A 14694-nucleotide genomic window follows, 5' to 3' on the forward strand; every position below is an offset into this window, starting at 1 on the left:
CTTGATACTTGTTTTAAATGTCGAGCTAGAATTTTATCCTTTAAACTCAACAAAGGCCCCCATCCCTTTATTCCCCTTTAGGATTAGAAGTCCTAATACCCCGGGACTAATAGGATTGGGACGAGTAGTAGCATGCGATAAGTAAACGATACCGTTCCGCGCTTTAATACCTTAACAGGGTGGGAAAGGTAGACATGGAGATGATGATTACACGTTAACACTCCGCGTACAATTGAGTACCAGTGTTGTGCGAATGATCCTTGTAATGTATAAACCTAGGACCCCTTTCTCCTTCTTTATTAGTTTTAATAAAATTTTCTGAATCTTTAAAGCTATTGCATTTTCAATTCCTGCTTCTCGCATGATCTTTTCGGATTATTTGCACTAAGTACTTGACCTTTTTCTCCACTTGCACGTTTTTACAAAATTGCTCCTTTAAAATTCAGCACTTCTTTTAACCTTTTGTGCTTCTTGTACTTGTAAATTTTTTACATCTAAAGTCACAATTGTAGCATGGCCGGGAACCACACTAGTGGATCTTGAGGGGTGCCTAACACCTTCCCCTCGAGATAATTTCAAGCCCTTACCCAAAACTCTGGTCTGCATCTTTAATTCTTCTAAAAGTGTCCTAATGCACTATAATCATTAGGTTGCGACTCTCCAAACTCTCAAAAAATCCAATTCCCAAAGTTGGAAAAGAGTTGTCTTCCCAAATGTCGTGAACCCGATTCCGCGAGGAAAAAGGGGGCGTCGACAGCCACCTCGAGGTCGCCATCTCGTGGTCACTACTTCTAAGTAACATTGGTTTGATTCACTTCTATCTTTCATTTCTACCTCACATTTCTTGATTATTAATTGGTATTGAACTAAATCACATATCTTTAAACCACAAATAAAATTTAATTGTTACTCGTATTTTTTGAGGTAAATAGTTTGGCGCGCCCACCGTGGGGCTAAAGATAATAGTGATTATTTCTTTACTGATTCTCATTACGCACGTTATCTTTACGCTTTTTCTTGTCAAGAATCTTTGATCAGGTTGAAACATGTCTAGCTCACAAAATGCACCTGTTCTTAACAATGAGGGTCTTGGAGAAAACAACAATGTAGGGGTCGGTGTACCACCAATAAATATTAGGGAAGTGCCAAACGTGGAACCAGTTGATGTTGGTTCTCATATTGCTATAAACACCAACCTAGGCACAGACCCCGAAGGGAGTGTACGCAGGGATGCTCGACCAAGGGACCAAGGAACGCTGGGAGCAGGAGATGGAGGAGTTAGTCTCCAGGTGATATTTGAGATGTCGCAGGCTCAACAAATCGCCATCGCTCAACTTCAAAGTCAGAATAAGACCTCGAGTGTAGCTGAACATGAAAACAATCAACGTGCTGAACTAATGCCGGAAGGACCGAATGGGGACAGCACGGGGACTAACCCCACCATTATGAAAATGCTCGAAAAGCTCACTAGGAGGATCGAGTCCAGAGAAAAGAAGATTGAGGAAAACGACAAGAAGGTGGAGACTTATAACTCCCGTGTAGACCAGATACCGGGGGCACCTCCAGCTTTGAAAGGTCTAGATGCCAAGAAGTTCATACAAAAACCAGTCCCTCAGAGTGCAGCCCCGATGCCCATTCCTAAGAAATTCCGCATGCCCGATATACCCAAGTATAACGGGACAACCGACCCTAACGAACATATTACTTCATACACTTGTGGGAAATGATGATGAAATCGATTCAGTGTTGTTGAAAATGTTTGGGGAAACACTCTCAAAAGGAGCTATTATTTGGTATCACAACTTAGCTCCTAACTCTATTGATTCATTTGCTATGTTAGCGGACGCTTTCGTTAAAGCTAATGCCGGGGCCATAAAGGTGGCCACAAGAAAGTCCGATGTCTTCAAAATAAAACATATGAACGACTAGATGTTAAGGGAGTTCGTGTCCAGGTTTCAGATAGAAAGAATGGAACTGCCGCCGGTTTCCGACGACTGGGCAGTACAGGCCTTCATGCAGGGTTTGAACGAGCGAAGCTCAATTGCTTCTCGACAACTAAAGTAGAACTTGATCGAGTATCCAGCTGTGACGTGGTCAGATGTGCACAATCGTTACCAGTCAAAAATTAAGGTCGAAGATGATCAGTTGGGAGCCGCCTCAGGTTCAGTTCTTCCTAACAGATTCGCAGCCAAGCCCCCGAGAGACATAGATCGGGGATCTAGATTCAACAAAGAATGGTATCATCCATATACCGACCGAAGAAACAGCGGCTCGAGCTGTAACGCTCCTCGAAGCGATTGGAGAAATGATCGAGGCCAAAGTTCTCTAGGACTCATCAGCAAGAGTGGGTTCGACAAGCACACCAACCACGCCGAGGCACCCCGACTGTCAAAGTACAACTTTAGCATGGATGCATCAGGGATCGTGTCGGCTATTGGAAAAATCAAAGACACCAAGTGGTCGAGGCCTATACAAACCGTTCCCTCTCAAAGAAACTCGAACTTGATGTGCAAGTATCATGGTACGTATGGACATAGAACAGAAGATTGCCGGCAGCTAAGGGAAAAGGTGGCTTGATTGTTCAACGAGGGCCACCTTCGAAAATTTCTAAGTGATCGAGCCAAGAACCACTTCAGGGAGAGAGAGATGCAAGGAAAAACGAGAAAGAAGAATCACAGCATGCAATCCACATGATCATTGGAGGAGTCGACGTCCCCCAACGCCCTATATTCAAGCACACCAGAGTATCGATCACAAGAGAAAAGCAGACTCGGAGCTATGTGCCCAAGGACATCCTGTCATTCTGCAACGAGGAAGCAGAAAACAAATCCCAACCTCACAACAATGCCCTGGTAATCTCTATTCTTTTAAATAAAATTCAAGTTAAACGTGTTTTAGTGGATCCAGGTAGCTCTGCAAACATAATCAGATCGAGGGTCGTGGAACAACTTGGACTGCAAGATCAGATCGTACCCGCATCCCGGGTGCTGAATGGCTTCAACATGGCAAGCGAAACAACAAAATGAGAGATTATCTTGCCAGTAAACATAGCCGGTACCATACAAGATACCAGGTTCCACGTCATCGAAGGTGACATGAGGTATAATGTACTCCTCGGGAGACCATGGATACACAACATGAGGGCAGTGCCTTCGACCCTCCACTAGATGATGAAATTCCCGACAGAGGAAGGAGTGAAAACAGTCCACGGGGAGCAGCATGCTGCAAAACAAATGTTTGCAATCGAGAAAGTGGTGTCGATACCAGAACCCTTAGCCTCGGAGGAATCGAGCCCTAAAGGTAAGCAGGCGGCCAAGTAGCAATCACAGCTCCCACCCTCGATGGATGCTACCAGGTCAACTGCTCAAGATAAAGGTACACATGGGGACGGGATTAACCCCCGGACTCTGGAAAAAACTCATTTAGTTTCTTATTGATAATATGGATTGCATTGCTTGGTCCCGTTTATGTATGACAGGGTTCCGACGGAAGTCACCACACGTAGGCTGAGCATCGATCCCGGGTTTGAACCAGTGAAGCAAATAGGGAGGCCTCAGTCCAAGAAGCTACATACCAACGTCCAGTTGACAGGATGTTCAGAGAACAAACAGGTAAAACAGTGAAAGCCATACTAATGATATAACTGGTTAAGTCCCTGTGCGTGGATTAGTCTACTATTTTTCAGTTACTTCCGCTACTGATAAACCTTTTCCAGTTGAAGCAGAGGACCATCTTAGTTCATTTGCAGGTAACATTCAAAGTTTTGAGACAATGCGACACGAAGCTCAACCCAAAAAAAATGTGTCTTCGGAGTCGTCTCGGGAAAGTTTCTCGGCTTCATGATGTGAAATCGGGATATCAAAATCAACCCCGACCAAATCAAGGCCTTTGATGATATCATGATAGCGGATAGCAAGATAAGACCAAACCGAGCCCTCGGAATCGTTGGTAAAGGATCTTACAAACTCGGCACGATGGAAGTTCTCAAAGGCGCGCGATCTCTAAGACTCACCTTTTTACACGAAGGCCTTAGGTTTTAAAGCATACGTTGCACTCTATTTTTCCTTAGCCTGGGTTTTGTCCCAAATGGCTTTTACCGGCAAGGTTTTTTACGAGGCAACAATTATATGCTACCTAGGGAAAACTCAACAGTATCCAAGGCTTCTCTTCAATCAACCTCGAATAGTGGGGGGCATCACCCTCGGAGGTCATTTTTTCAAGGAAAATACTTTATGCCTAAGAGGGCCTCAATTAGAAAACTTTGTTATGGGCCAAACGGTCAAATGAACAGTGTCCATATAGTATAATCAAGCCCCAATGGCAAAAACATGTACGCATGTATCGATTATTTGAAGAATCATTCTGTTAATATCAAAAACATTTTGTGTCTCAAAGAAGTCTACTATTACACGAACTCTAGACTTATAATCCTACAGGAAACGGCTCAAAAGCCAAAGCGTAAAAGCACCCCCGAATACTCGAGGACTGTCATCGACAAAGCATAAGACCTCAAAGAGGCACCCCCTCGAAACAAAGGCCAAGGCCAATATACTCGGGGACTAACTTTTCGAACAAGTTCAGAAAGTTATTGGGAAACAAGTCCAAGTGACATACTCAAAGGCTACGGCCATACTAAAGACTACGGTCATATAAAGGCTACAACCAAAATAACGTAGCTCAGAGACATCCGACTTCTGCTATAAATTAAAGGCCTTCAAACACTTTGTAAAAATCGGTTAAATCAGGCTACCCTCGGGGAAAGCGAAATATAATGGGCTTCGATATAATTTAAAGGGCTTCAAAAAATTCAGCCCTCGAACAATTTAAAGGCTTCGATAACATCAGCTCTCGATAAAACCTCAAGAGGTATTCGATTATCAGTACGCAAACAAGGTCTCGATACGTCGAACATTCGAAAAACCCAACGGGTACAAAAAACACATGCTAAGGCATAGTTAAATTTTCACTAAGTCTTTTAGCCGAAATGAGGGAAAAATTATGTAGCCATTGTAGAGGTCGAATCGGCCCAACTTAAAGAGCTTAAGGGCCAACTTAAAGAGCTTAAGGGCCAACCAAAAGAGCCTAAGGTCCAATCTAAAGAGCCTAAAGGCTGATATATAAGAGCCCAAGGGCCAACTTCGAAAGGCTTAAGGGCCAAAAACTTATAATTCGAGACTCCGTTCTCACTTTGCCCGGACTATGAGTAACGATATCCCCAGCTCACATGGGATCGATTTAAATTTGACTCGATGATTATTATATCCATAAAGATCTAAGGGTTAACTATATCTCGAGTTCAAACCAATGCCCGGACAAATCATTCAAGTTGTACAAGCGAACTATTCCGTAAATAAAGGCAATATGAAATCCAGCACGAGTCAAAGATGAGATAAAATGTTCCCCTTACATTTCCAAAAGATGATTACAGAAGATATTTACACGAGGGACACTTGCACAAAAACAAATGAAGAAACCTAAAACTACTTCGGGGTCACATCTTCAGGGGCCGCATCTTCGAGAGCCTCATCTTCGGGGACTTCGTCTTCGTCTTCCCCACTCTCAGAACCACTGTCCTCCTTCACACTTTGAAACTCACGTTCAAGTGAAGCCAACTCTTCTCAAAGAGTTTGTTTCTCAGAGGCGAGATCGTCCATGCTTTGCCTTCACCCCGAGGTCTCGGCCTCCTTCATCTTAAGCTCCTCCCGAAGCTGCATCACCAATTCGCCCTTCTGATGAAACTGCAAAGTTAAAAGTATTAATCGTCGAAACAAACAAGTACATAACAGACCCTCGAAGGCTATAATACCTTTTCAACAAACTCGGCCCGCCCTTGGCAAGCTGCGTCAATTCAGCTCGAAGATTGTTGATCTCCACCACTTTCTTAACATAAAGGGTTTTGAGACTGTCCTTCTCTTCCGAAACCTTCTTAAACTCAACCTCACATCGAGAAAGATCAGTTCGAGACTTGGAAAATGCCCTTTTATGGAGCACCACGGCCTTCATAAAAAAGGAGGGAAAGATAGATTCAGAACGGCAAAAACAAAGGCGCAGGCATAAAAAACAGAAAACTCACTTGTTTGAAGAGTCGACGGGCCTCATCAAAAATAAAGGAAGCATCTGGGCCAGGGCCATCTTCAAGCCCTGCAAGGCATTCTCGAAAGATGTCATGACCTTTGTGGCTCGCTTCCACTTCAGAATACCTCATATTTAGAGCATCTGGAATTTGCCCCTCGGAAAACTCGGGGCCAGGCGGTGAGTCATCCATATTTATTACCTCAAGTGATCCACTTAGGGCGCTCTCTTTTGTTTGAAGAGGCTCGGGATGGGGCCGTTCGGCCTTGCCCTCCAAATGGCCTCCTAGACGAGGTGCATTTTTCTGCACGATGGCTCGGGGACTTTGTTTGAACTCCCCTCGGAGATTTCCTCGCTCTGGAATGATCCACATCAACCATCACCGGCTCGATAGACTTCAAAACATCAGCATTTCCTCTTTCACGAGCTAACAGCAGGCAGGCGTCATCTTCTTTTTCCTCCAGATTTCGAAGGCGCTGGGCCGTTTCCGAAGATAAGGCCACCGTATCGGCCTTGGACTTTTGAGCCACGCTTTTCTTAGGCTTCGGGGGATTTGTAGGTGACTCTCTTTTTCTTTTTCTTTCTTTAGAAGACTTCGAAACCTCTTCTTCATTAGTCAGGGCCGGCCGCATAGCAACGGCGTCTCCAAGACCTGCACGAAAGCGAAATAAGTATCCCACAGGGAGAAGTACAAGAAAACAAACAAGAGAACTCACCATGGTTTTTGGCCTCCCATCGACCCTTGACCAAATCTCGCCAGCAACGCTCCGAATAAGAGGAAGTGGAAGCCAGCTTTCGGACCTAGCCTTCGAGGTACGGGACCCCACCAGGAAACCAGGCAGTAGCTGCGCCATCGGAAAGGGGTTAGACCAAGGAAAAGGGTAAAGCTGAGAAGAGAAAGCAAGGTATACACCTGCCAGAAACTTATGTTTCATGTTCCACTCCTCGGGGAACGGCATCCAATCAGTAGGAATCAGGTCAGAGGTCTTGACTCGGACAAACTGGCTCATCCACCCTCGGTCTTTGTCCTCGTCAATACTATAGAAGAGAGATTTCAAGGATCGACGTTGTATTTTAACAAGCCAGCTCAATAAAGTCGGGGACTGTACAGTCTCATCAGATGATCGAGGGTGAAAGACATCCCCTCGACTTGGCTCGAAAAGAATCTGATCAAGTGAACGATTCGCCAAAATGAAGGGTAGATCTGGCCAAACGTCACTCGATATCGTCGGCAAAAATCAGGAATAACCGGATCTATGGGACCCTGAGCCAGAATTGCAGGACCCAGCGTGAATAGGTAGGTGTATACGCTCAAGTACCCCGCTTTATATGTAGTGATGTCCTCATCGGAAGAAGGAATCACTACTTCTTTGTTCTCCCACTTGTAGTCCTCCTTTGCTTGCGCAAGCTCGTCCTTGGTTATCAAGCAAACATATCGAGACATGGGCTCACACCGGCTTGGTGTCGACATAGGTTTCTCGACTTTGAAATCGAAAGTTATTTCACATGGCCGAGGGATGCACTCCTCAATTCGAGGGGGCACTACTGGTTTGCCCTTGGTCGGTCAGGAAGATGAAGAAGCTTTTTCTTTCTGGGGAACCAGTTTAGAGGTTTTAGCCATCACGACACGAAAATTCAAAGAAAATGGAAAGTGTTGATAGTGAGATAGAAGAGAAGGAGGAATTCAGAGAAATTGAAAGAGCTAATAAAACTTTGTGAACAATATGAGAATAAAGTTTGCAAGGTTATGAAGTTGTTCATTTATAGAGGTCACTTAACCATACTTTGGAAGCCAAAAGGCCGACCGTCATCTGCCTCCAATCAATGACTTTGGAAACAGCACGAAAAGTAACCTTTTCAGTCACTTCAATCACTGACGTCACGAGATTGGCATTAGAATCAAGGCGTCGAAGATCAATTCGTTTTTTTTATCAATCTATTTCGGGTTCGAGCGAAGTGTTCACTCAAATACTAAGCCCAAGGGCTACCCGAGTTTGAGAAATTTCTCACTCGGGGACTACAAAAAAGCCTAAGGGCTAACTTTATTCGAGCAAGTACTCGCTTGACTACTAAAGCCCAAGGGCTACCCAAGTTCGAAGGAAGTTCTCAGTCGATGATCGTCGATGGAGCCTAAGGGATAACTTTATTTTGAATTCTAGACCTTGCTCTCACTTAATTCAGACTCAGGAATCCCGACGTTCCGAGTTCGCATCGAATCGATTTAAGCTCAGCTCGAGAATTAACGAAAGCCTTAAGGGATATTATGTTGGTTGATTAAAAACCTAAGGGTTTGTCACGCCCTGAGTCCGGTGTTTGGACTAATCATTAGAATTACACAATCACATTTTTCACAGAACGGAATTCAACACAAGCCAAAAGGAAGATAAGGGTATCCTTTTATATTTCCGAGTGATGGTTACAAAATATAACTTCAACACCCACGAAGGGTACTTACACAGAAACAAAGAAGCAAAAATAAAACAAAAAAATCAAAAACCTAATCTACTTCTAAGGCCACGTTCTCAAGAGCATCATCTTCGAGAGCCTCCTTCCCGGGGACCCCGCTTTGACCGTTGGGAATATCTTCGTACTCAAAGATATTAGAGGCGGAAAGTCTTCGATAAATGTAACCATATCTCGAGCAGCGGAGATTGAACGTTCTGTTGAAATTTTGGGCCGTAATCCGTTGAAAAAGAGCAACAAAGGAAAAAGATCAGAAGATGTAGCTTCAGCTTATATCACAAGAAAAATCAAAAGGGTTTCAAGGTGCATGAGCAATGATCCAAGAATGTTTATCCTTGGGACATTGTTCCGGGATTGGATGCAAAAGTTAGTAGACGATAGTGTCACCTCATTCCATGGAAAGCAAAAGAAATGAAGTGCTACACCAAGTTGAAGTTAAGAGAGATGAGTAGTAGTGTAAAGTTCGTATATTTTCTGATGCGAGAAAGATTCGGCGCCCTCCTCACATTGTTTCGAATCAAAGCTTTGAAAAGGGAAACCTTGGCATAACTGGTAAAGTTGCTGCCGTATGACCATGTGTTCGCAGGTTCGAACCATGAAAATAGACGATTAAAGAAGGAAGCAAAGAAGGGAGAAGACCAAAAGAAGATAAAGATGAAAGAAGCACGATTCTTTGTTCAACAGGATAGCCTCCTATTTATAGAAAGGCGGCGACGGACTGGCGGCGCAAGTGGCCGACCAACACTAACACGCATTTGATGTTTTGGGGAAGAGCGCCGACGTGACATTTCCGGTCATTTCAAGTACCTACATCACGGGCGTGACATCATCATGAGAAGCTCGGGGAAGTTGAGGTGAAAATCGTTTCTTATCATCTTATTCTAAGAAATGTGGGGACTATCTGTATACGGTCAAAAATCATATGCCCCCGGTGCAGAATCTCGAGGTTTCGCCCTAGGTCCAAGTCCGGGAGGGGTCAAGTTCAAAGCCGGTGGACCAGGCTCGAGCTCGAGGAAAGAACGTAATGCCCGGAAATAGAAGTTCGAGAAATACCGATGCCAAGTGTGCTCGACCTCGAAATAATACCATTATGAATTTGTACCGGAGCAAGCTAGATTCCTGCCACGTCCCTGAGATCATGGCGCAAATTCCGGAATAGGATCGTACAGCTCCGTACTAGGCGGTTAAGGCATCTGTAATAAGAATATTCCCTACTGTAAACAGAAATATTCCTTATTTGGGATTCCACTATTATAAAAAGGGGAGCCCCAATCATTTGTAAACCACCTTTTCATTGTGCAAACACTGCTACAAAAAGGGCCTTTGGTGGCAATTATTTTAGTGGCAATAAGGCAATTACCGCTAATAAATTCTTTAAGCTGAAATATTAACGACACATGACCATTAGCCAGTAAAAAGTATCATTTTACCGACAATAAAAATAAATTGCCACTAAGAATTACTAGTTAAAATCAAAAAATTTATTATTTTAACTTTCCCTCCTTATCCGAAAAATAATACGTAGTAATCTTTCCCTCTCAGATTTTTGGGCTTTCCCTCTGACTTTCACACAATTAATTGATTATTACGTCAAAAACTTGAAGGCTCATTCATAATAGCAAGGAATCAGAAAAGGCATCGGTCTCTCAATATTCTCCGAAAATCGTTCCAAAATAATTCTCACTGCTTCAAATTCGGCGAACATAAATCAACAATGAACAGAACAGCTTCCATTGCAGCGACACCAAAAATTGATAATAAATCGACAATCAACAAGGAGAAGAAACAACCCAACAACCGTTTCAAGCAAAATCTCAATTCCAGATGCAATAACGAGAAGAAATCAATTTAACCATCTGTGAGAAAGATATGAAGGTACAAAGCTTCATGTTTGGTTGGTATTTGCCTTTATGTATCTCTATATTAAATTTCTATTTTTATTTTTTCATCGCAGGCCTTAGATTGGTTTTCCCGTTTTTGAGTCGCAGACGTCGAAGCAACAATTTACCCGAGCGTGGGGATTCTGGGTGAAACTTTATTCTCCTCTTGTTCTTCCTTTCCATTTGACTTTCACATCATTTGTCCTATGGAAAGAGGGGAAAAACAGAGAATAGCATCTCCAACCGGTGGATTTATAAAATTTATAATTCTATTTCTACAAAAAGTGATGGATTTATTAGAGTGACAGAATGAGCTAATCAACAAAAGGAAAGTGTTTTTCTTGTGATTTTATTGGATAAAAGAATGACAATTCAGGAGAAGATATAAGAGAGAAGAAATGTGATATGTCAAGACGATGGTATGGTAAAATCTAGCTTTTTTATTTCTATTTTTATATTTTCTATGACCTTTTGCTGAAGAGAACATACATGATAAATAGAGGTTCACAAATTTTAAAAAAAGGTTAAATAGTGTATTTCTTCCCTCATTTTGCAGCTTATTTTATAAGTATTAGTTATGAATCTAATGATTGTTCTTTAGCTGTGTGATAGTAAAAATGCAGAAAAGATAGTGTAACAACAACAATTCCTCAACTGAACCAGAAGACAATAAATAAAGGGTGAAAAAGTTTATAAGAGACATCAGAGTGATAGGAAAATCTTTGTTAAGGTATTATTCTGTTAATTTTTTAGAATGGGAAGAATATTTTAGGTGTATATCAGTCCTAAGTTTCCTCTGGTATGTAATAATAATAATCATTTTACTTTTCCTTTACCCTTTAAGACCGATTTTTTGATGACCACTTGTGTTACCTTTGCATCTTTGCCTTCTTCCCTTGGTTCTTTTCACCTTTCTGGCTTTGCTTCTGCCTGTTGCAAGAAGATATTCAACGAATCTCAGGTGACGATGGCTGATTACTAATGCGTCTTCTGATATGTTCATTTCATTTGTTAAATGCTGACTAATCTGGAGATTTCACGCTGAGCCATGTTCTTTTTTGTTTAATATGATAGATGGAGGCATTTTTCCTTGGAAAAGCTCGATTTGTTAGGATACTTGTCTGTCTTCATTGTTAGGAGTAAATTTTTCATTTTCTGCCCGTGCTTCTTGATTTGAAAATTGTCGAATGCTATCCTAATGACTTTATTTGTGAAATAATTTGTTTGTTAATTAAACAGTGTGTCGTTACCCAAAGTTTGTGATAGCAGATTTGAATGTTTTTGTAGTTTGAGTGCAATGGCATTCTCTTGATTGATTCTTAAATTACTATGTCATTTGTTTATGTAGAACTTGGATGTGAATTGAATTTTTTTACTAAAAGAGAATGGCTTAGCTTGCAAGTTGCAGTGTATGTGTATAATAATATAATACTTTGTAGATGACTATGTGGTTGATCATTTTTTTGGAAAATATGTGAATTGTCTGTGTAGAATCCATCTATTATGACTCTATTATTTGAGTACCTCAATCTAATATGACACTGTTTCTTTACCTTCCTGTAGGTATTTGATCTAACTGTGGGACGGAAATTTTGATAGGTACGGATTCTTATATGTGCAAGTATTTACAGTTTTAATAGTGATTTTAATTGTTTATAAGATTTCTCTGTAATTGTAGGTAACTTGCAGAGGAGTTGCAGATGGTCGTGACTGAAGTGGAACCACTGAGACCAATGAGGTGCATAATTGAAACCATATAAAATGTCTCAAGGTGTCTTTTATTACTTAAATAACTGTTCATCTCTTAAGTTATTTGATTGTGCCAAAAGGTTTCGGTAGTTCTCTGCCTCTCTCATATTGCATACCTGGACTCTGCGACATAGTATATCTGAGCAATTTTTGGACTAAGCAATAGTCCCTGAAAACTATAATCCTCAAACATTTTTAAGTACTCAGTCTCCCTTTAATATACCACGTTGGTATCAGTGCCAACTTGCGCACCAGAGAGCTGTTGGGATGGAGCATGAATTGTTCACATCATATGATGAAGTTTACAACAGTTTTAATGCATGTGTGTGCAAGAAAATCTTGTGAGGAAAATCTATGCCTATGGTTTTGAGAATTCTTTTGCTATTCAACATATGACTATTCTTCTCTACAAAGTCTTGATGCTAATCAACAGGCACAAATAAACCTCTAGGGTACAATTTTGCATGTAACAAACACTACTTGTTAAGATGGTTGTTGCTGTTCTTGTCACTACTTGTAATTACAGAATACACCCTTTTCTTCTCATGTTTCTCTAATTTCTTCTGGAAGTATGTTCCATTACAACCCTCAGTGTGGCATCCCTCAGTGGCTGCAAGATTTTTGTGTTCTTTTAGCATGAAAAGTCCATGAACTTGCGCAGATTGGTGTTTAACATGTAGTTGGTTCGCACTTGTGATAACTTACCTTTTCGCTGCCCGGATGGTTGGTCTGATGGTGCTGTGCATTAGACAGTGTACATGCTTTTGCTGTCTAAATTGGTATGATCATCCCTGTCTTGCATTCCTCTTATATTTAGTGTTGCTCCTAGTAGGAGAAGAAGATTTTATTGCTTATGTGTACATCTAAAGTGCATCGCAAACCTTCTTAGTTGTGTTTAACTGATTGTATGCATACCTCACTCTCCTCTTATCTGATTTATCGTCGTTAGGGTTTGTTTTATTAGGTTTCGCATGACACCTTGTCATTCAACCACAACATACGTATGACTAGTGAAATAAATTAATGGTGAATCTTGCTCTATTTGATATTCGATCTCTCAATTCAATGGAAGTACAAGCTGTGCCAAGGAAAATAAAAGATTGGTCAACAAAGATAAATAACAGCTCGATCATTTGTTTACCCCTTGTTTTTGGTTTTTTTCTGCTTTCATTTACCTATAAGAAAGATCAAGAAATCGAGATTCTATAACGTTTTAGCCACTTCGTTGTATCAAGAAACTAAATGAATCATGTTACTTGAAAGTCTTTTTATACATATTTGTCTTCGACGAGGGAAAATGTTGCATATGCAGAGATGTCCTTTTATTCCCCGACAAGCATGGAACCAAGCCACTAAGGCCAGTCATTCAAAAGCCATAAGAATGGGAACAATCTTCGGCAATGTGAAGTTTGTCAAACTTGTGATGTTGTTGCTACTTGCCTGCCCTTCCAAACAAAGTCACAACACACAACAATAGATAACTCTAATCCCTCCATACATAATCTTCCATCCTGCTGCACCAAGTATTAGGGGGTAAAGTTCTTAGACAATGACTTCTGACCTTTTTTGTAAAGATGGAAATAGTAGTTTGTAAACATCTTTGTATACTCTTCTCCTTTCTTTCCCTAGTGTTATGTGATCCATGCTCATATTACCTCAAGCACATATTAACTTACAAACACTTTCTTTGTCTAATCTATTTAGTATTATGAGCATATTGAAGTGACATGCTTCACTATTATTGCAGTTTCTCTTCCCAACATTGCATGAGCATTGTGTGTTCTCTTTTACTATGTGGAACAATTGACTTATCTAATCATAATTTCAAGCAAGCTTTAACTTAGCCTGGAATTGAGGATTATTATATTTCATCTATTGATATAGTTATTTTATAATTTCAGGTCATACAGTTAATGTTTGATAATTTAGCAGCGGAAGATTTCAATATGACAAAGAGTTGCAGAAATTATTTAAAGATTGTTATTCGTTAAGATTAGTTATATAATGACATTAGCTATTTACTTCAAAGAATATAAGTTTATCTTTTGAGTTACTGTGATATTAATATTTTGGATTAGTACTTTCTTTTGTTTGTTAAGATTTAACATGATATATTATGGGTTTTATGAATTAATATTAATATGTTTTGTTATTTGCATTATCTTTTGGTCAATAGCAGCTATTATTAATGGTGGCTAAACTTACCGTAATAGCTAGTGACTTTTAGTGTCAATTTAACTTGATATGCCGGCTATAGCAATGGACAATAAAAGGATAAATTATGATGTTTATAAGAAATATTGTTGCCACTCTAATTGCCATAAAACAATTACCACTAAAGGTATGGATTTTTAGCGGCAAATTTTTTAAATTTAGCGGCTATATAAATGGTCGTTAAAGGAGCATTATTAGCCATTTTTAGAGTGAGTTTAGCAGCCATAATAATTGCTGCAAACATTTGCTGTTAAAGCAAATTAGTTTTAGCGGCAATCAGCCATACCTTTTACCAGCTTTTGTCAGAAAAGCCGCT

At 40.7% G+C, this 14694-nt stretch overlaps 1 long non-coding RNA gene across 4 annotated transcripts; it reads left to right on the forward strand.

Annotated features, from left to right (window-relative positions):
* Positions 1–10070: 10070 nt before the first annotated feature.
* On the forward strand, positions 10071–14316 carry LOC109214741. Of its 4 annotated transcripts, none has more exons than XR_002066228.1 (4): positions 10071–10410; positions 10490–12014; positions 12094–12943; positions 14066–14316. It is a non-coding gene; the product is annotated as an uncharacterized LOC109214741 (long non-coding RNA). The 4 variants fall into 4 exon arrangements; XR_002066230.1 differs by lacking the exon at positions 14066–14316 and having other exon boundaries at positions 10490–11376; positions 11979–12014; positions 12094–13402; XR_002066229.1 differs by lacking the exon at positions 14066–14316 and having other exon boundaries at positions 10075–10410; positions 10490–10834; positions 11979–12014; positions 12094–13402.
* The last annotated feature ends 378 nt before the right edge of the window (positions 14317–14694 follow it).

This window comes from Nicotiana attenuata, unplaced genomic scaffold (genome assembly GCF_001879085.1).
Source record: "Nicotiana attenuata strain UT unplaced genomic scaffold, NIATTr2, whole genome shotgun sequence".
NCBI lineage: Eukaryota > Viridiplantae > Streptophyta > Magnoliopsida > Solanales > Solanaceae > Nicotiana > Nicotiana attenuata.